At 44.8% G+C, this 21,668-nt stretch overlaps 1 long non-coding RNA gene and 1 pseudogene across 3 annotated transcripts in view; one reads left to right on the top strand and one right to left on the bottom strand.

Annotated features, from left to right (window-relative positions):
• LOC104006009 (uncharacterized) overlaps positions 1 to 7,248 on the top strand; it is a 52,277-nt gene extending 45,029 nt beyond the window's left edge. For 2 of the 3 annotated variants that reach the window (XR_010156497.1, XR_002943515.3), the window contains 2 exons: positions 5,489 to 5,552; positions 6,013 to 7,248. This is a non-coding gene — a long non-coding RNA (uncharacterized LOC104006009). The remainder of the gene's footprint in view (positions 1 to 5,488; positions 5,553 to 6,012) is intronic. The other variant, XR_008547466.2, reaches the window with a different exon arrangement.
• Positions 7,249 to 15,697: 8,449 nt separating this feature from the next.
• Positions 15,698 to 20,711, bottom strand: LOC471161 (inositol-3-phosphate synthase 1-like; annotated as a pseudogene).
• Positions 20,712 to 21,668: the final 957 nt, after the last annotated feature.

Below are 21,668 nucleotides of genomic sequence, written 5' to 3'. Positions count from 1 at the left end.
TTCAAAGGCAGAAAGTGTGTGAGGAGCAGAGCAAGCTTCAAACTCAGGCAGTCGGGATCCCAAGCCATAATCCAAACTACCATGCTCCACAGTCTTTTTTATTATTCTTATTATTTTGAGGCAGGGTCTCATTCTGTCACCCAGGCTGGGGTGCAGTGGTGCAATCACGGCTCACTGCAGCCTCGACCTCCTGGGCTCAAGCCATCCTCCCACCTCATTTTTGTTGTTGTTTTTTTTTTGAGGTCTCACTATGTCTCCCAGGCTGGTCTCAAACTCCTGGGCTCAAGCAATCTGCCTGCCTTGGCCTCCCAAAGTGCTAGGATTACAGGTATCAGCCACCGTGCCTGGTCCGCCCCGTAGTCTTTTTTTTTTTCCTTTTGAGACAGAGCCTCACTCTGTCACCCACGCTGAAGTACAGTGGTGCGATCTCAGTTCACTGCAACCTCTGCCTCCTGGGTTCAAGCGATCCTCCCACCTCAGCCTCCCAAGTAAGTAGCTGGAGTTTCAAGAGGTGCGCCACCACACCCGGCTAATTTTTGTATTTTTAGTACAGACGGGGTTTCACCATGTTGGTGAACAGGCTGGTCTCAAACTCCTGACCTCAAGTGATCCGGCCACCTTAGCCCCCCCCAGAGTGCTGGGATTATAAGTGTGAGCTACTGTGCCCAGTCCACCCCACAGTCTTACGCGCTTAGTACAACTGCAGGTCAGGGTGCTCCTGCTGGAGCAAAGCAGAATCCACAGGATAGTGAGATGACTGGGACCTTGTCCAATTTCATTGAGAAGGGTGAGTAATCATTCCTTTGGACTGGGACCAGTATCGATTGGAAGGCTGACTCTGACATTTACTAGTGGTATGACCTTGAGCAAGCTGCTTTCTCTCTGAGACTTCCTTTCCTAATGAGTGAAATGGAGGTGTCAGTATCCCCGTCTGTGGGGCCCTTGCTGAGGATGAAAGCATGAGCACACTGTAAGCAGCCAGCTGCTGTGGATTCCTCCCCTGTCCTCTTGTGCCCACCCCACTCCTAGCCTTTATTAAACTAAAAGCTGCTTCCTTGAAACCTGCACCTTTTGACACTGCTTAGATCCTATATTCGTTTGCTAGGACTGCTGTGACAAAGGACAACCAACTGGGTGGCTTAAACAACAGAAATGCATCGTCTCAGTTCTGGAGGCTAAAAGTTCAAAATCAAGGTGTTAGCAGGGTTGGTTCCTTCTGAGGACTGTGAAGGAGAATCTGTTCCAGGCCTTTCTCCCAGTTTCTGGTAACCTCAGACACTCTTTGTAGATGACATTCCTTTTCCCTGTGGCTTCGTAGCATCTTCCCTCTATCTTGACTGTCTTATCTGTCTCAGTATCTGAACTTCCCCCCTTTATGAGGGCACTAGTCATATTAGATTAGGACCCCCTTTAGTGACCTCATCTGAATCATCGGCAAGACCCTATTTCAAATTAGATCACATTTACAGGCAGTGGGGAGTTAGGACTTCAATATCTTTTTTTTTTTTTTTCTTGAGACAGGGTTTCATTCTGTTACCCACGCTGGAGTGCAGTGGCATGATCTTGATTCACTGCAACCTCTGACTTCTGGGCTCAAGCAATCCTCCACCTCGGTCTCCTGAGTAGCTGGGACCACAGGCATGTGCCACCACACCCGGCTAATTTTTTGTATTTTTGGTAGAGACGGTGCTTCACCATGTTGGGCAGGCTGGTCTGACCTCAAGTGATCCACCTGCCTCAGGCTCCCAAAGTGCTGGGATTACAGGCATGAGCCACTGCGCCTAGCCCAGGACTTCGACATCTTGTTGGGGTACACGATTTGACCCACAGCATGCCTCACGAATTATGCCAAAGAAGTCACCTTCCTGCTCCAAACCTCAGTACTTGGAACACCTGGACACAGCTATTATGTCTCCTGTTAGTCTCCCCATTCCATTTCTGGAGAGATCTTTCTTATGGTCAGACTTCTAGAGGATCTCCTTTTAAATGCCAGTCCCAGGCCACAACAGGTTTCTCCATAGGCAGCCCATCCACCAGGAACATGAGGAATCTACCACTTTCCAAGAAAGAAAAACTTTTGTTCAATTAATGCAGGCAATCAAGCTGGTTTCCCCAGCCTACCCATGCAGTTGAATTTTTGAACTTGGGTACAAGAGTTTACATTTAAGGCTAGGTGCAGTGGCTTATGCCTGTAATCCCAGCACTTTGGGAGGCCGAGGCGGGCAGATCACTTGAGGCCAGGAGTTTGAGACCAGCCTGGCCAACATGGCGAAACCCCATCTCTACTAAAAATACAAAAATTAGCTGGGTGTAGTGGCTGTGCCTGTAATCCCAGCCATGCAGGAGGCTGAGGCAGGAGAATCACTTGAACCCGGGAGGCAGAGGTTGCAGTGAGCCAAGATTGCGCCACTGCACTCCAGCCTGGGCAGCAGAGCGAGACCTTGTCTCAAAAAAAAAAAAAAAAAAAAAAGAAAAAGAAAGAGTTTGCATTTAAAATTGATTGGTTAAAATAGAATCTAATGATCCCAAAGAGTTTTTGTTTTGTTTTGTTTTGTTATTGTTTTTGTTTTTTAATTGAGACAGAGTATCACTCTGTTGCCCAGGCTGGAGTGCAATGGCATGATCTTGGCTACCCAGATCCTCCATCTCCTGGGTTCAAGCGATTCTCCTGCCTCAGCTTCCCAAGTAGCTGGGATTACAGGAGCCTGCCACCATGCCCAGCTAATTTTTTGAATTTTTAGTAGAGACCAGGTTTCGCCATGTTGGTCAGGCTGGTCTCAAACTCTTGACCTCAGGTGATTCACCTGCCTCGGCCTCCCAGAGTGCTGGAATTATAGGTGTGAGCCACCGCAACCAGCCCCAAAGAGTTTTGAATCTGCATTTCATCATCTGTTATGTCCCCCATCCCTCTCAATGTTTTTTAATCTGAGTGTCAAATCAGTATACCTTTCCTGCCCTCCTCTTGTTGTGACCAAGCGAGTTACAGAGAAATACCACACTTTGAGACAGAGTAGAGAGTCCTTTATTAGCCAGCGACCGAGAGGCAGCTAATGCTCAAAATTCTTGGCCCCGAGGAAGGGACTAGTTTTGTTTCTATACTGTGGTCTAAATAGGGGAGTGGGGATTTTAGCTGAAGCAATTTTTACAGAAGCAGAACTGGCAAAAAGTTAAAAAATTAATTGGTTACAAATGCAGTTACAAAAAAATAAACAGTTCCAGGTGCAGGGGCTTAAACTATCACAAAGAGATAAATGCAGGGGTTTTGGGTGCCATCCACCGCGCGCATCCCCAGGAGCTGCTGGTGCAGTTTGCCTCAATATCTTATCAGTAGGTGCATTCCTGGACGTGCTTTGAGTCAGTTTACACTAGTTATGCCTTAAGGGAGGGAGGTGAAAGGGGGCTGCAGGCGAAGAAACTAAAATGGAGTCTGTCCGGCTCTCTCTCTGCTAGGAGAGAGTCACTCAGGTTAAAACAAGGTAGGGTATCACACTCTTTAAGTCATCAAGAAGAATATTGGGAGTATGCAACCCCTCAAAGAGGGTGACATCTCTCCAAGGGGGCAAAAAACCTTTTACTCTTTTTATATAGAAAGCACAGATATGCATACGGTCCATAAGCAGATTGAAGGTGTATCATCTGTGGTGTTAAAATTTCATAAGGGGGGTGGGTATTCAGGAAAAACAATAAGGGTCCTCAGGGGAATGATAATTTTTTAAAGTTTGAGAAACAGTAGTCTAGAGGATAAAGCTCTGGACAAATATCACATGAGTCTGCTGGACATCTCCCCAGAGCTGCCAGACCCCTCAAATGACATGGCTCTAGCTGCAGCAGGGCCTTCTGGCTCCATAGGGCCAGCTGACCATTTTCAGATAGGTAGGGATGCAGGAATGTTTTTTTTGTTTTGTTCTCCTCCCTTCCCCTCTCCTCTCCTCTCCTCTCCTCTCCTTTTCTTTTCTTTTCTTTTGTTTTCTTTTCTTTTCTTTTCTTGAGATGGAGTCTTGCTCTGTCGCCCAGGCTGGAGTGTGGTGGTGCAATCTTGGTTCACTGCAACCTGTGCTTCCTGGGTTTAAGCAATTCTCGTGCCTCAGCCTCCCAAGTAGCTGGGACTACAGGTGCACACCACCCACAACTGGCTAATTTTTGTATTTTTGGTAGAGATGAGGTTTCACAATGTTGGCCAGGCTGGCAGAAATGTTTTCATATACACTAAGACATTGTGCAACGATGCCTTCTTCAACAACTAAGAGGGCACAAGGATCAATGATCAATTCACTCAAGCTCTAAAGGGGCATTAAATCATTATCGATTCATTCATGCATTCATTCATTCACTAAATTTGAGTGTTCTAGGAGCTGGGGATACAACAATGAACAAAATAGATTTGTTTTAAAAGGTCTCCACTTTCATGGAGCTTACAGTCTAGAAAAGGTTGAGATGTGGGGAAGACAGACAATAAAGAAACAAACAAAAACTAAATTGTATTGTCAGATGGAGATGAAGTGCCAGGAAGAAAAAAAAAGCCTCTTAAGAGCTGTGGTCTGAGGGGTTTTTAGGAGGTAAAACCATTCTGTATGACACAGTAGTGACAGATACATGTCATATTGCATTTGTCAAGACCCACAGAGCCATGCAACATAAAGAGTGAACCTCGTGTAAACTATGAGCTGTAGTTAATCATGTATCAGTATTGGTTCATTAAGTGTAACAAATGTACCACATTAATGGAAGATGTTAATAATGGAAGAAACGGTTAGGAGCTGCAGGGGAGGTGGGGAGGGCATGTTGAACTCTGTACTATCTGCTCAATTATTCTGTAAATCTAATACTGTACTACATAAATAAAGTCTAGTAACTTTTTTAATGCCAGAGTCTGAGCCCATGCAAAAAAAAAAAAAAAAAAATCCACAGAGAAAAGAAAGGGCACCACCGGTAGGTTTGAAATCAAAAAATTTGGCAAGAAGAGAGTTGAAAGGGGTGTGTGTATGAGTGAAATTGACTTTGGCCAGGTGAAATGAATCCGTGTGCCAATAGGAGTCAGGTGAAATAGTGCAACTAGGAAGAAACGAGAGGAAATTGATTCCAAGAGATGCTGCGGAACAATGAGAGCAGAAGAGCTCAAAGAAGCAGCGCATAGCAGTTTTGAAAAGAGCTTTAATGATAAAATATAGAAGCCACAACTGCACAAGGAGGAGAAAAGAAAGAAGTCAAGCTGTGATCAATTTTAAAGGGAAGTTCTGTGCTAGAAACAAGGGTGATGGTAATCATGCACATAGAATAATTTAGGAATTAGGAGTGGAGAGGAAATTACATGCCATTTTTATCTTTCTCTCAGACACGATTTCCAGCTTATAATTAATTAGAATTAGTTTTCTGAGTTTTCCCAGCTATACCAAACTGTGAGAAATAATAATGAAGAAAAGGAACATTTCATTATACCTAGATTAATTCATCACAGGAGTCTAAACAGCTGACAAATTTTTCATTGCAGGGACTTGAAAGGCCACATGCTTGCAACAACAGAAGACTTGTAAGGAAAGGAATCAGACCTACGGGTAAGCTAAAGGCAGGAGTGACTTCATCAATCCATAAGCAGCACAACTGAACATTGAGTCTCTGTGCCCTACGTATCCCAGAAAAGCTCTAGGGACTGTCAGTTACACACAAGGGGCACAATCCTGCCCCTGCCCTCAGGGGGATTATAGTCTTATTGGAAAGACTAGACTTGCTCACCTGAAATACAGAGAATAAAGGTGAATAAAATAGTATTTCACTCAACAGATAGAAGAGAGTGAGTGCTATGGACTGCAGGTGTGTGTCCCCTGCAAATTTGTATGTTAAAGCCCTAGTCCCCACTGTGATCATATTTGGAGCTGAGGCCTTTGGGAGGTAATTAATGTCAGGTGAGGGAAGAGGGTTAGCGCCCTCATGATGGAATTAGTGCCTTTGTAAGGAGATGAAGGGACTAGTGCATTCTCTCTCTCTCTTTCTCTCTCTCTGTCTCTGCCATGTTAGGATACAGCAAGGTGTCTTTCCACAAACTAAGAAGAGAAACCTCTCCAGGAACCCCATCAGTTGGCACCTTGATCTTGGACTTTTCAGTCTTCAGAACTGTGAGGAAATGTCTGTTGCTGAAACCATCCAGTCCATGGTGTTTTTGCTGCAGCAGCCCAAACTATAGCTCAAAATAAAAAGGGAAGTCAGATTATGTGGGCTAAACTATGCTTCTACTTTCTCTCCAACAAGAGAAAGTGAGCAAAGAATGGGGACTTCAGGAGGTTAGGACTACTGCAGCGACTATGGTCCTTTGGTCAAGGAACCCAAGGACGACATTGAGATAGAGATACCAACCAGATCAGCAGTTCTTAAATGAGAGAGGCAACCTCACAATAGACTTCTCCTATCCCTGCTGTTAGCCAAGTCTTCCCTTCTGCCCAGAGAGCTCTCAGCCTTCTCTGTGTTCTACACAACCTTTAAAACCAAGTTCAAGTTCCAACTCTTCGGCAAAGCCTAACATTGATCTCATCTTTCTCAGAATTCCATCGATACACATGATGTATACAATTTGCTTACTATCCTCATATGAAACGTGGTGTGACAGGCAGCATTGAATTTGCAGTAATATCTGGATTCCACTAGAGAGTCACTTCTCACTAGCTATGTTAACCAGAGTGGATTATTTAGCATCCCGAAGCCTCAGTTTCCTGATTTGCAAAATAGGAAAAATGAGAGGATTCAAAGCCTCTATCCTGAGGACATAGAGCAATGGGAACTCGCATATATTATTGGTTGGGTGTAAATTGATCCAAGCCCTTTGAAAACCATTTGCTAGTGTCTCCTAAAGTTAAATCTATGCCTATTCTATGAGCGAGCAATTCCACTCCTAGGTATATAACCAATAGAAATGAGCGCTTAAGGCTGAGCGCAGTGGCTCACACCTGTAATCCCAGCACTTTGGGAGGCTGAGGCAGCAGATCACCTGAGGTCGGGAGTTTGAGACCAGCCTGACCAACATGGAGAAACCCAGTCTCTACTAAAAATACAAAATTAGCCAGGTGTGGTGGCACATATCTGTAATCCCAGCTACTCGGGGGGCTGAAGCAGGAGAATCGCTTGAACTCGGGAGGCGGAGGTTGTGGTGAGCTGAGATCATGCCATTGCACTTCAGCCTGGGCAACAAGAGCAAGACTCCGTCTCAAAAAAATAAAAAGAAAGAAAGGAAAGAAAGAAAGAAGAAGGAAGGAAGGAAAGAAAGAAAGAAAGAAAGAAAGAAAGAAAGAAAGAAAGAAAGAAAGAAAGAAAAGAAAAGAAAGAAAAAAGAAAGAAAGAAAGAAATGAGTGCTTAACAAAGGTGCCAAGAACATACATTGGGCAAAGGACAGTCTCTTCAATATGTGGTGCTGGAAAAACTGGATATTCCTATACAGAAGAATGAAACTAGACCCCTATCTCTCACCATATACAAAAATCAAATCAAAATAGATTAAAATGGATTAAAGACTTAATTTAAACCTAAGACCTCAAACTATGAAGGTACTACAAGAAAACATTGGGCACATCAAGTTAAAAAGCTTATGCACAGTAAAGGGAACAATCAACAAAGTGAAGAGACAACCCACAAAATGGGAGAAAATATTTGCAAACTATCCATCTGACAAGGAACTAGAATATATAAGAAGCTCAAACAATTCTATAGGAAAAAAATCTAATAATATGATTTTAAAATGGGCAAAAGATCTGAATAGACATTTCTGAAAAGAAGTCATACAAATGGCAAACAGGCATATGAAAAAATGCTCAACATCATTGATCATCAGATAAATGAAAATCAAAACTACAGTGAGGTACCACCTCCAGTTAAAATGGCTTTTATGCAAAAGACAGGCAGTAACAAATGCTGGGGAGGATGTGGAGAAAGGGGAACCCTTGTACACTGTTGGTGGGAATGTCAGTTAGTACAACCACTATGGAGAACAGTTTGGAGGTTCCTCAAAAAACTAAAACTAGAACTACCTTATGATCCAGAAATCTCACTGCTAGGTATGTGCCAAAGAGAAAGAAAATCAGTGTATCAAAGAGATACCTGCACTCCCATGTTTATTTTAGCACTGTTCACAACAAGCAAGATTTGGAAGCAACCTGTGTCCATCAATAAACAAGTGGATAAAGAAAATGTGGTATGTATACACAAATGAGTACTATTCAACCATATGAAAGAATGACATCCTGTCATTTGCAACAACATGGATGGAACTGGAGGTCATTATGTTAAGTGAAATAAACCAGACAAAAAAGGGCAAATTTCATATGTTCTCACTTATTTGTGGGAGCCAAAAATGAAAACAAGTGAACTCATGGAGATAGAGAATAGAAGGATGGGTGCCAGAGGCTGGGAAGGGTAGTCAGGGATGAGGAGTGGGGATGGTTAATGGGTACAAAACTATAATTAGATAGAATGAATAAGGTCTAGTAGTTGATAGCACAACACGGTGACAGAGTCAACAACAATTTATTGCACATTTTAAAATAACTACTTGGGTGCAGTGGCTTATGCCTGTAATCCCAGCACCTTGGGAGGCAGAGGTGGGTGGATCATTTGAGCTCAGGAGTTTGAGACCAGCCTGGGCAACATAGTGAGATCTCATCTCAGCTAATTTTTAAATTTTTTTGTAGAGCTGAGGTCTCACCATGTTGTCCAGGGTGGTCTTGAGCTCCTGGGCTCAAGTGATCCTCCCGCCTTGGCCTCCCAAAGTGCTAGGATTACAGGTTTAAGTCACTGCGACTGGCCTATTTCAACCTTAAAAAGTAAATAAAAAGGGAAAAGAGCATCTGGCCTTAGCCAGAATGTGGATCCTCAAAATATGTACCCATGATGGCCAAAGGGGAGGGGTGGCCAGGGTTGGGAGAGGAGTGGGGAGCTGCCTGCCTGGCTCCTTCAAGTCCCAGCAGCATGGAGTCGGAAGCCACCCTCCCACCTCCACCCCTAACCTTGATATGGTGCTGGATCTTGGGAATGCAAAGATTCATATGACACGTTTCCTTCCCATGAGGAGCTCACAGTTGTCCACGGTGGCTGATTCAACCTTAAAAGGTCCATAGAATCCCGATACTCCCCACTGCCTGACACCCATTGTCATTCTCCAGGTTTGTTCAGCAGCCTCCTACCTAGTCTCCCAGTCTTGGGGAGCCACTGCATTGCCGCCACTGACTTGCTGCAAAATGCATGTAACCACATTGCCTCCTGCTTCAAGCCTCCTTTGCTTCCTCCCACCAAGTTCGAACTGCTCAGGATGGCACAGGCTGGCTCCCAGCCGCTGTGCCTGCCCCGCTTCCCTCTGCTCTCCTCCCAGCCCCGAGTAACCCCTCTTTATCTCCACGCCTCTCTCCACAACATTCAGCCCCTGCATCTCCCTCTTATCCTCCTGGGCCTTTGGCCTCTTTTCCAGCCTCCCAAACACCCTGGGAGACATCTCCCTGACCAACGGGCCTATCACTTGAATCACTGGAGGGAGGCCAGACACCATGGGAGGCTCCTCTCAAGTTGTTTAAAAAACTTTCAGGCTGGGGGTGGTGGCTCATGTCTGTAATTCCAGCACTTTGGGAGGCCAAGGTGGGTGGATCACGAGGTCAGGAGTTCGAGACCAGCCTGGACAACATGATGAAACCCCCATCTCCACCAAAAATACAAAAATTAGCCGGGCCTGGTGGTGCATGCCTATAACCTCCACTACTTAAGAGGTTGAGGCAGGAGAATTGCTTGAACCCGGAGGCGGAGGTTGCAGTGAGCCGAGATCACACCACTGCACTCTAGCCTGGGTGACAAAGCAAGACTAAATTCTCAGAAAACAAAAACAAAAACAAAAAACTGTCATTGTTTTTCTTCTGCTTTTTCTAAAATACATGCACATATTTTAGATTATTCAGAGGTCAAAAGAAGAAACCAAAAGTCACATTTCACCATCCAGATATCACAACTGTTAACGATGAGGTAACCAGAATGGCAATGACAATGACCCAGGGTCACTGTCTCTTGGCTGTAGTTTCTTATGGCCACCTTAAGACGACAGTTGTCCACTCTTTTTCTCTATGCTGTTTCAAAAAAGGGGATTATACTGAACATTGTTTTTTGTAAATTCCTTCTCTCCCAAATGTATACATAGTAGTTGTTTGGTTCAAGGGCAGAAGAGTGTGTAGCAGATGTTCAATCCAGCCAGATCTAGAAACTCAAGCCATTAAAAAATACAGCTAGCAGCAAATCATGCAAGAAAATATGTTTCAAGGGCACTTCAAGAACAATGAGTACTTTCTCAAGACAGACAGACAGAGAGAGGAAGAGGAGGTCAGATTCATTAAGGTTTTCGGGCCGGGCTTGGTGGCACACGCCTGTAGTCCCAGCTACTCCAGAGGCTGAGGCAAGAGAATCACTTGAACCTGGGAGGTGGAGGCTTCAGTGAGCCAAGATCCCGCCACTGCACTCCAGCCTGGTTGGCAGAGCAAAACTCTGTCTTAAAAAAAAAAAAGAAAAGAAAAGAAAAAAGAAAATATTTGAATAAGTATGTTACAATGTCACATAAGTATATTTAAAATTTTTTGAACTGAAGTAATTAATTGATGTGTTAATGTGTAACATTAGGAATAATGTTTTCAGCTGGGCATGGTAGCTTACGCCTGTAATCCCAGCACTCTGGGAGACCGAGACGGGCAGATCATTTGAGGCCAGGAGTTCAAGACCAGCCTGGCCAACTGGTGAAACCCCGTCTCTACTAAAAATACAAAAATTAGACAGGTGTGGTGGCAGGTGCCTGTAATCCCAGCTACTCGGGCAGCTGAGGCAGCAGAACCGCCTGACCTGGGAGGCAGAGGCTGCAGTGGGCAGAGATCACGCCACTGCATACTGCTCTGCAGCCTGAGCCACAGAGTGAGACTCCATCTCCAAAAAAACAAAAAGAAAGGGAAAAAAAGAAGTGATGTTTTCGCCCTACATGTGAACTACAATAATGATATCTTATGTAATGCAATGATTAATGTGAAATGTAGTTTAGCAAAACAGTAAACTGTTCATAGAAAAATATTATAAATGCTTCATTTTTTAAATTAAAATTAAAAATTCAGGCCGGGTGTGGTGCACTTTGGGAGGCCGAGGTGGGCAGCTCACAAGGTCAGTAGTTCGAGACCAGCCTGGCCAACATGGTGAAACCCCGTCTCTACTAAAAATACAAAAATTAGCAGGGTATGGTGGCACGCGCCTGTAATCCTAGCTACTCAGGAGGCTGAGGCAGGAGAATTGCTTGAACCCAGGAAATGGAGGTTGCAGTGACCCGAAATCACACCACTGCACTCCAGCCTAGGGGACAGAGCGAGACTCTGTCTCAGAAAAAAAAAAAAAAAAATTCAGTTCTGCAGTCTCACTAGCCTCATTTTTTTTCTTTTCTTTTTTTTTTTTTGAGACGGACTTTCACTCTGTCCACATTAGCCTCATTTCAAGTGCTCAGTAGCCACCTGTGCCTCTAGTTCCTCTACTGACTGATTATAAATCTGGGTTATGCAGTCCTCTGAACATCAGGCTAAGAAATTTAATTTTTTTTTAATTTTTATTTTATAGAGACGGTGTTTTGCCATGTTGCCAGGCTAGTCGTGACAGGCTAAAGAATTTGACCTGTATCTTTGGCAAAGGAGGCAGTCACGCAGGTCGGCAGAGGGTGCCAGAAGGAATTCCTGTTTGGGAAGCTTGAATGGCATTAACTTAGCTGTCCACAGGGTCAGGGAGAGCCCAGAGACCAGTCAGGAACAGGGGCAGAAATCTGGACTTGGGTTTACAAGGGTTACACAAAAATGCAGGGAGCACAGAGGAGAAGATGCATTTAGAGGGCCAGAGAGGGAAGAATCATCAGGTCTTGGGAGATTCGATGGTAAAGGACAAAAAGAAAAGAGAGAAAGTTTTGCAGTGTGAGTCACTGGAGAAGAGCGAGGGTCCTGGACCTTCAGCTTGAAGTTCAGTTTCATTTGGTGCTATTCAACTCAATATTTGTTTTTCATGTCTGCTCCATGCTGGCCCTGTGTTGGTTTGTGGGGTACAGAGTGGTGAACCTCAAGCACTCAGCTGAGAGGGAATGAGCACGATGGTTATCCTGACTCTAGGAACTCAGTTCTTGAAGCCAGTCCTGAAGGAATAAAGACTACAGAGTAAAATCCTAAATTTTTTTTTTTTTTTTTTTTTTTTTTTGAGACAGGTTCTTGCTCTATCACCCAGGCCGGAGTGCAGTGGCACAATCTCGCCTCACTGCAACCTCCGCCTCCTGGGTTAAAGCCACCATCCCTGGCTAATTGTTTTGTATTTTTAGTACAAATGGGGTTTCACCATGTTGGCCAGGCTAGTTTCGAACTCCTGACCACAAGTGATCTGCCCACCTCAGCCTCCCAAAGTGCCAGGACTACAGGCGTGAGCCACCGCACCCGGCCTATTCAAATCTTTTCTGCAGGCCGGGCGAAACAAAACAAAACAAAACAAAAAACAAATATTTTCTGCAGACAGTAAGAGGTAGATCGAAATACTGGTTTTAATTATAATGCAATTAAATTTGTTTAGCTTAAAAAAAGTATGGGCAAATTTAAAAGTTTTAAGCAAAGGCATTCTACTGATGCAGAATTGAGTGGAGATGCAGAAACTAGCACCTGAAGAGTAAAGCCAAAAAAAGATGACGAAAGGTAATTGCAATTTGCTGCAGCAAATTGGTGTTTTTTTTTTTTTTTTTTTTGTGAGAGAAAAAAATCTTTTTAAAATAATAAAGTGGCCGGGTGTGGTGGCTCACTCCTGTAATCTCAGCACTTTGGGAGGCTAAGGAGGGTGGATCTCGAGGTCAGGAGTTTGAGACCAGCCTGACCAACATGGAGAAACCCCATCTCTACTAAAAATACAAAATTAGCTGGGCTTGGTGACACATGCCTGTAATCCTAGCTTACTCGGGAGGCTGAGGCAGGAGAATTGCTTGAACCCGGGAGGCGGAGGTTGCGGTGAGCTGAAATGGTGCCATTGCACTCCAGCCTGGGCAAGAAGAGCAAAGCTCCGTCTCAAAATAAATAAATTAATTAAATAAAATAATAAAGTGGACAATATTAAGAGACATTTTCAGCATATGCATAGTGGATTTGATAAGAAGTTTCCTCTCAATAGTAAAAAAAAAGAATCAACAAAATTAGTTACCTAAAAACAGAGTTAACATTAAACAAAAATTTGTTGAGTGTTTTAAACATTCGACAAAAATTTGTTGAGTATTTAATTTTTCTCCTATGTGAGAAGATATCAAGCAATAATGTTTATTTTATTTGAGACAGGTTCTCATCCTGTCCAGCACCCAGGCTGGAGTGCAGTGGTACAATCTCAGCTCACAGCAGCCTCTTCCTACCTGGGCTCAGGTGATCCTCCCACTTCAGCCTCAAGTATAATAGCTGGAACTAAAGGCATGTGCCAACATACCCAGCTATTTTTTTTCTTTCTTTTCTTTTTTTTTTAGACATGAAGTCTTGCCATGTTGCCCAGGCTGGTCTCAAACTCCTGAGTCAAGGTATCTGCCCGCCTCAACTTCCCAAAGTGCTGGGATTAGAGGAGTGAGCCACTGCGCCAGGTCATCAATAATGTTTAATTTTAAAATAATTGTTAAACAAATCTAAACAGGATCTGTGCTTATAAACTTAGCCAGCTATAAAAAGACTGGAATTCTTTCACAAAAGAAAAACACTTTAAAATATATTTATTTACTTATTATAGACAGGATCTCACTGTTGCCCAGACTGGACTTGAAGTTCCAGGCTCAAGTGATCCTCCCCATCTCAGTCTCTCAAGTAGCTGGGACGACAGGCACGTGCCACAGTACTCAGTTGAAAAACACTTTTAGGTGAAGAAATGGTAAAATAAATTATTTTTTAACAATGGAAATATTGTTAGAAAATTCTGAGGAAAAGATTTTAAAAGATACTTCACAAAAAGAGAAAGCTCTTCAATTGAGCCCTCAAATAATTGTCCATAAAATATGAAGACTTTTCTAACAATAGCAAAGACCAATCAATAATCTTGAAAAATCACAAGTACTTTAGCTTTAGATGAGTCATTTGATATAATAGACACTGCCCAATTAATACTTTGGGTACTTTGTCTCAAAGGACTTCAAATTTATGAAGAAATGTCAATTCATAGCCTAAAAGAAACTTAACACGCAGCATGGATATTTTTAAATCTTTTATAACTGTCAAAGAAGAATTCCAGCCAGATAAGAAAAAAATTAGTTTCTTTCACCACAAATGGTAGTTCCATTATGCTGAATCAAAAATTTGGATTTATTAGAATTTTCAAATAAGAGACTAATATTTTCCTTATTGCTTAGCCCATTAGGTGATACATTTTGAAAATAGTTGTGCTTAGTTTTCTGCAGCCGACTCTGTGAAAAGCATCATAGATTAATATTGTTCATTGTATTCATTCAAATGCTATGAATCGTCTTCAGCTTAAGAAACAGTTGAAACAAATAGGAGATGACAGATTTAATGATCTTGTGGTCTTTGTCAATGCTCTTTGAGTCACGGAAGAGCTTTACAAAGGGTTACTGTATTTTTAACTCCAATTCAAGATTTTCTTTAAACAAAGGGAAGCTTGGCAAATTATCCCATAATAAAAGACAAAAAATGGCAGCATGATTTATGTTCTCTCATCAAAATTACACTGCATATCTGGCCAGGTGCAGTGGCTCATGCCTGTAATTCCAACATTTTGGGAGGCTGAGGGAGGCAGATGGTTGGAGCTCAGGAGTTTGAGACCAGCCGGGGCAACATAGTGAATCCCTGTTTCTATCAAAAATACAAAAAATTAGCCAGGTGTGGTGGTGCATGCCTGTAATCCCAGCTACTCAGGAGGCTGAGATGGAGGATCACTTGAGCCCGGGAGGTGGAGATTGCAGTGAGCCCAGGTCGTTCCACTGCACTGCAGCCTGGGAGACAGAGCAAGACCCTATCTCAAAAAAATGAAAGAAAAAAAGAAAAGAAAGAAAAAATTACACTGCACATGGATGAATGGATGAGCTAAATTTGAAACTCCAAGGTAAGGAAAAGCTTATTTGTTACATAGCTAGACATTTAATTAATGTTGAAACTGAAACTTAAAATACAAATCAATACAATGATTTTATACTTTTTTCTAAATGAAATTAATAGGCAAGTTATTTTCATTTAATTGAAACATGTTATGTAAGTTAAGCTGCAAAGACAGAAAAAAATGTGAAGGACATGATTATCATTGATAAATTTTGAGTTATTTTTCAATTATGTAGTATGCTTCAGATTTGACTCGAGTTGGTGAATTTACTTAACTTGAACAGATATAGTTTTGAAACTGATATACTTTTGCTCCAAAGTCAAATCCTTCTAGAAAGGATGAACAAGTTTTGTCAATATGAATGCAAATATTAAGGAAAAATTGTTTTTGGTATTTTTTTGGTTAGTGGAAAATATTTAAGTATATCTGGAACCTCTTAGTGATGAGTCTACTTTTTCAACTATAAATGTAATGAAATGTAATACAGATGAAGTATTTCCAATAAAAATTTTGCATTGAATCGAGATGTACTGTAAGTAAAAACTAAACACTAAATTTCCAAGACTTAACATGAAAAAAGTACATAAAATATTAATTAATATTTATATTAAGCACATGTTGAAATGATAATATTTTGGATGTGTTAGGTTAATTTCACTTATTCTTTTAATATGGATACTAATTTTTTTTTTTTTTTGAGACAGAGTCTCGCTCTGTTGCCCAGGCTGGAGTGCAGTGGTGTGATCTCGGTTCACTGCAACCTCTGCCTCCTGGGTTCAAGGAATTCTTCTACCTCAGCCTCCTGAGTAGCTGGGATTACAAGCACCTGCCATCACACTCGGCTAATTTTTGTATTTTTAGTAGAGACAGGGTTTCGCCATTTGGCCAGGCTGGTCTCGAACTCCTGACCTCAGGTGATCCGCCCACCTCGGCCTCCCAAAGTGCTGGGATTACAGGCATGAGCCACCGCACCCGGCCAGATACTAAAATTTTTTCAACACACATGTAACTCACATTATGCTTGTATTGGACAGCTCTGATAGAGAATATAACAGCCGTGATAATAAGACAAAAGTGCAAGACCTTTGCCTTGTTCATTGTTATATTTTCAGAGCCAAAAACTAGTGCCTGGCACATTCTAGGTGCTCAGAAAATAACAACTAAATAAATTAATCTACTTGTGCCTCAGTAGTATAAGGAAGGGTCAGTAGCAGGAAATCGAAACCACTCCAATTATTTTAAGCAGAGAGGGATTTCAAATAGGAAATTAAGAATTTACAAACAGGTGGGCATGGTGGCTTATGCCTGTAATCCCAGCACTTTGGGAGGTCAAGGCCAGCAGATCACTTGAGGCCAGGAGTTCCAGACCACCCTAGTCAACATGGTGAAACCCCATCACTACTAAAAATACAAAAATTAGCCGGGCATGGTGCAGGCACCTGTAGTCCCAGCTACTCAGGAGGCTGAGGCAGGAGAATCTCTTGAACCGAGGAGTCAGACATTGCAGTGAGCTGAGATTGCACCACTGCACTGCAGCCTGGGCAACAGAGCGAGACTCCGTTTCCAAAAAAAAAAAAAAAGAATTTACAAATATCACTGGAAGGGCTGGGGCAGTGGACTCTAGACCAGGCCCCAGGACCAGCCTACCAGGGACGCTGCCACCACTAGGAAGGCAGGACTGCTGAAGCTGCTGGCTTCAGGAACACACCTCTTCAGCTGCTAAAACTCTGAGTATTAGATTTAGAGCCACATCACACCTGAGAGATCCAATCCAACAAAAAATAGATGAGCCTCACCCTGCCTCTCGACTCCCAAGAAGCTGATGCCCAGACAATGAAACGTGTTCCAGAAAAACCAGCAATGATATACTACTCATGGCACCATGCACGTGCCTTCCAATTCTCAAGCAAGTGTATCTGATTTATAAAACCAAAATCACACCCAAAAGCAACTACAAAGAAGCCTCTCCCACCTTCACATTTCCTTCACTGGGTAAACTCAGATTAAACATCCCTTCCTCCAGGAAGCCTTCCCTGACTTCCCCAAGACTATGTTAAGTTGGCATTCCATGTGCTTTATCTACATGTTTTATCAAATTTATTTATTCTAATGATAGGCCATTAGCTGCATGAGATGGGGCTGTGTCTGCTTATTCTCCGTTGTATCCTCCCCACCTAGTGGTAGATGATAAATTCACATGAGTTGAATGAATTAATGAACATGAGCACAAAGATTTTTTTTTCTTTTTTGAGGCAGAGTCTTGCTCTGTTGCCCAGGCGGGAGTGCAGTGGCATGACCTCGGCTCACTGCAACCTCCACCTCCCGGGTTCAAGCGATTCTCCTGCCTCAGCCTCCCAAGTAGCTGGGATTATAGGCATGCGCCACCATGCCCAGATAATTTTTGTATTTTTAATAGAGACGGGGTTTCATCATGTTGGCCAGGCTGGTCTCGAACTCCTGACCTCAAGTGATCTGCCTGCCTCGGCCTCCCAAAGTGTTGGGATTACAGGCGTGAGCCGCCGCACCCGACCGCGAAGAGCTAATTTTTTTTTTTTTTTTTTGAGAGTGGCACCGGCTTTACTGTCTTTGTGGGGGCCTGGAAAGGTTGGGTCCTGGGGGCCAGCAAGGAAAGGCCGGGAAGCTGTGTGACCAGGGCCTCAGGTGGTGTGCATCTGGGGTTCCTCCACTTGTGGGTGTCCATTGGTATCACTGGTACAGCCATTGGTGGCAGCGGGTACCGGTCCTTTCTTGTTCGACACAGGGCAGGCGGCAGCCACGGGCCCGACTCACTTGAGGCCAGGCACTGGGAGCTCCATCTTGTGCACCAGGACCACGTGGTTCTGTGGCGGAAGCCCCACACAGGCCCTGTGGATGTTCTCGATGCAGCTGAGCTGGCGGAAAAGCGCACTGACCACCGGGCTGCCCGGCGGCACCAGCGGCGCCTTGAAGAGATGCTAAGCAGGGACAGCATGGGGTGGAAGGTCTGTGGCTCGGTGTTGTCATTGGTGCAGAAGCTCACGCAGTGGCACAGCTCGGTCAGCAGCGCCAGGTCCAGGATGATAGGGGCGGCCAGCAGCGAGTCCTCGCACGTGTTGTGCAGTACCAGCGTGTTGGTTACGCCCAGCATCAGCTCCAAGGTAGACTCATCCAGCGCGCGCTTGGGGTCACCCGCGTACGGCATGTACTTGATGACCACGCAGAGGTCAGGCTCCTCGCCAGGCGCGTAGAGCACTGGGTGTCTTTGCGCCATGTCGTCCACTACGTTGCTCTTGGACACCGCCTCAGAGGGAACAGCGATGGCGCCGACAGGTTCTGCCGGTCGTTGTTCCCCAGGTGGTTATAATTCACAGTCGACTTGGTCTTGAGGCCATAGCCGATGAGGAAGTCCACGAGCACGGACTTGACTTTGGTCTGGCCTGACTTGAAGTCATCTCCGCCCACGTAAACCTGGCGCTGCCACGCGAGCTCAAGGGCTCCGGGCACCAGAGTGTTCTGTGGGGACCCAGAGGAAGGCACAGCCCTCCAGGATGCTGGCCACGGCGAAGAGCGTGGAGGGCGACACCTTCAGACCAAGCTCGATGGTGCGCAGCAGGGTCTCGGCCGTGTTGTTGAGACCTGGGATCACCTCACAGAAGCGCTCCATGTTCGCCGTTCACAGCGCTATGACTTTGTCCAGCCCTGCGCTAGACCGGAAGTCATCGGATGTCCCGGCGGATCTGCTCTAGCTGCTGCGCGCGCGTGTCCGGGATGAGGCTGTCCGCGCGCGCGTTCTGGTTGGCCGCGATGAACTGTGGGATGTATGCCAAAGGCCGGGGCTGCAGGGCCTCCATGTGCGGCCACAGTTGCTCCTGCAGCCCTCAATCAGCACCTTCGCGAGCCGCATCGCCTCGGCCAGGTTCGGCGACAAGATGTCCCAGCCATCGAACACGAGGTCGTTGGGCGCCACCATGGGCAGCAGCCGCGGAAGGGCGCGAACACCTCCTGGCCCTTGGCGCCCAAGACCGGGCTCACGGTGCCCACCTGAGACAGTGAACCGTAGTAGTTGGCCCCCTTGCGACCCCTGCGCGTGGGCCAGCACCGCGGCGGTGAGCGTGGAACCGTTGTTCCCACCGCAGGCGACAAGCATGACCCGTAGCCTGGGCACATGCGGGCCGGGCGGGCCGGAAGGTGAAGTGCGTGGACTTGAGGTGCACCTCGAGGACGCCGCCCTTGCTTCTGACGCGCGTTGTCTGGTACTTGTACTGAGCCTCGATGGCCTCGAGGCCATAGACCACGTCCCGGCTCTGGACCAAGAATTGGACGGCGGCCTCCATCGCGGCAGTCGGCGCGGAGTCGGCTCAGGCAGCGGCGGTGGACAGCGCACTAAATTCTTTACCTAAGATTATCTTTCACTTTTAACAACCCTTTGAGTTAGACGGTATCCCCTTCATGTGATGCATGAGAAAACTGAGACTCAGAGTGTGACATGCCCAAGGACATCCAGGTGAAAGAGGACTTCGAACTTGGCTCTGTCTGATTCCAAAGCATGTGTGGTAACCACAGCACTATGTTGCCTGGGTTCAGGACCTGGACTTGACACTTGTCCTGGGACAAGTTGCTAATCTTTCTATGCCTTAGTTTTCTCATCTAAAAAATGAAGAGAGGGTAATAATGATGAATGAGTCAATGCCAAGGAGTTTCATCAGCTGTGAAACTGTTCAAGTACCACTGTTTGCACGACCCCGGTTCACTTCCAGGTCCCTCACGTGGGCCTGCGTGACTTCTAAAGAAGACCTGAGACCACCCCGGGCAGCATAGTGAGACCCTGTCTTTACAAAAATAACAATTAGCTGGGCGTGGTGCCTGTAGTCCCAGTTACTCAGGAGGCTGAGGTAGGAGGTTGATGCTGCAATGCTGAGACTGCAACATTGCACTCCAACTTGGGTGACAATGAGACCCTGTCTCAAAAAAAAAAAAAAAAAATCAAACACCCAACGTCCTTACAAGCCACCCTGGTACCTTCACTCAGATTTATTATGTTCATAGCACTTCCCACTACTGCCTTGATCATTCCTTTAATTTTTTTCTATATTGTTTTTCTCTCCTACTATAGAAGAAAAGCCCTGTGAGAGCAGGGGCTTCGTTTTTTTCACCAAAGTCTCCTAGCACCTCCAATAGTACCTTGCATAGAGAAAGCTTTGGAAAGACAAATTTGCCTAATGAATAAATGAGTGATTTACATATTATTACGTCTATATGATGTATCAAAGTGTTAAAACCTGTCATAAGAGGAATGTAGAAAATGTGGTATGTTCATATAATGGAGTAGTACTCAGCCATGAAAAAGGAACAGCTGATGCACACACAAGGAGACTGAGGCTCAAAACATGTTGAGCAAAAGAAGCCAGGCACAAAAGAGTACTCACTACATGAGTCCACCCATGACATGCCAAGGATAGGCAAGAATCAGTCTTCGTATCAGGAATCAGAACAGTGGTCAGTCACCTCTGGGGTTGGGACCTGGCTGGACGGGGCATGAGAAAACTTTCTGTAGTGATGAAACTATTTTATCTTGATTGGAATTTAAGACACACAGATTTATATGTTTGCCAAAACTCACCAAATTTGTACATTTCAGATCTGTGCATTTCCATGTTACGTATATTTTTCTTCAAATTAAAAAAAAAAAAAACCAGCTGGGCACGGTGGCTCACGCCTGTAAACCCAGCACTTTGGGAGGCCGAAGTGGGTGGCTCAGTTGGGGTCAGGAGTGCAAGACCAGCCTGGCCAACATGGTGAAACCCTGTATCTACTAAAAATACAAAAATTAGCTGGGCATGGTGGTGGGCACCTGTAATTCCAGCTACTCAGGAGGCTGAGGCAAGAGAATCGCTTTAACTCAGGAGGCAGAGGTTGCAGTGAGCCAAGATTGCGCCAGTGCACTCCAGCCTGGCTGACAGAGTGAGACTCCATCTCAAAAAAAAAAAAAAAAAAGAAAAAAAAACCAAACAACCCTATTCTTGAAACAAAATGAACAGCTTCTTCAAATCAAATAATTTTGAATGAAATTGCAGTTTGATTTAGTTCCAGTTAAGAGGGTATTTTGAAATTCTAGGTTCGTTTGTTTTAGAATTTCTACCTCAGGAGGCTATTGCCACAGTCCTGAGCACATGGGCTTTAATTTGTTTTGTTTTTGAGACAGGGTCTTGCTCTGTCACCCAGGCTGGAGTGCAGTGGTGTGATCTTGGCTCACTGCAGCCTCTACCTCCTGGGCTCAGGCAATCCTCCCACCTTAGCCTCCCGAGTAGCTGGGACCAAAGGCACACACCACCACCCCTAGCTAATTTTTTGTAGAGATGGGGTTTCACCACATTGCCCAGGCTGATCTCAAACTCCTGGGCTCAACCCATCCTCCCGCCTCAGCCTTCCAAAGTGCTGGGATTACAGGCGTGAGCCACCACACTCGGCCTTGTTTTTTTGACAGGGTCTCACTCTGTCACCCAGGCTGGCAATGATCATGGCTCACTGCAGCCTCAACCTCCTAGGCTCAAGTAATCCTCCCACCTTGGCCCTCTCAAAGTGCTGGGATTACAGGCATGAGCCACGGTGC

This window comes from Pan troglodytes, chromosome 3 (genome assembly GCF_028858775.2).
Source record: "Pan troglodytes isolate AG18354 chromosome 3, NHGRI_mPanTro3-v2.0_pri, whole genome shotgun sequence".
In the NCBI taxonomy this organism is placed as follows: domain Eukaryota; kingdom Metazoa; phylum Chordata; class Mammalia; order Primates; family Hominidae; genus Pan; species Pan troglodytes.
The sequence above is the reverse complement of the archived record's forward strand: the minus strand, read 5'-3'. Positions and strand labels throughout refer to the sequence as shown.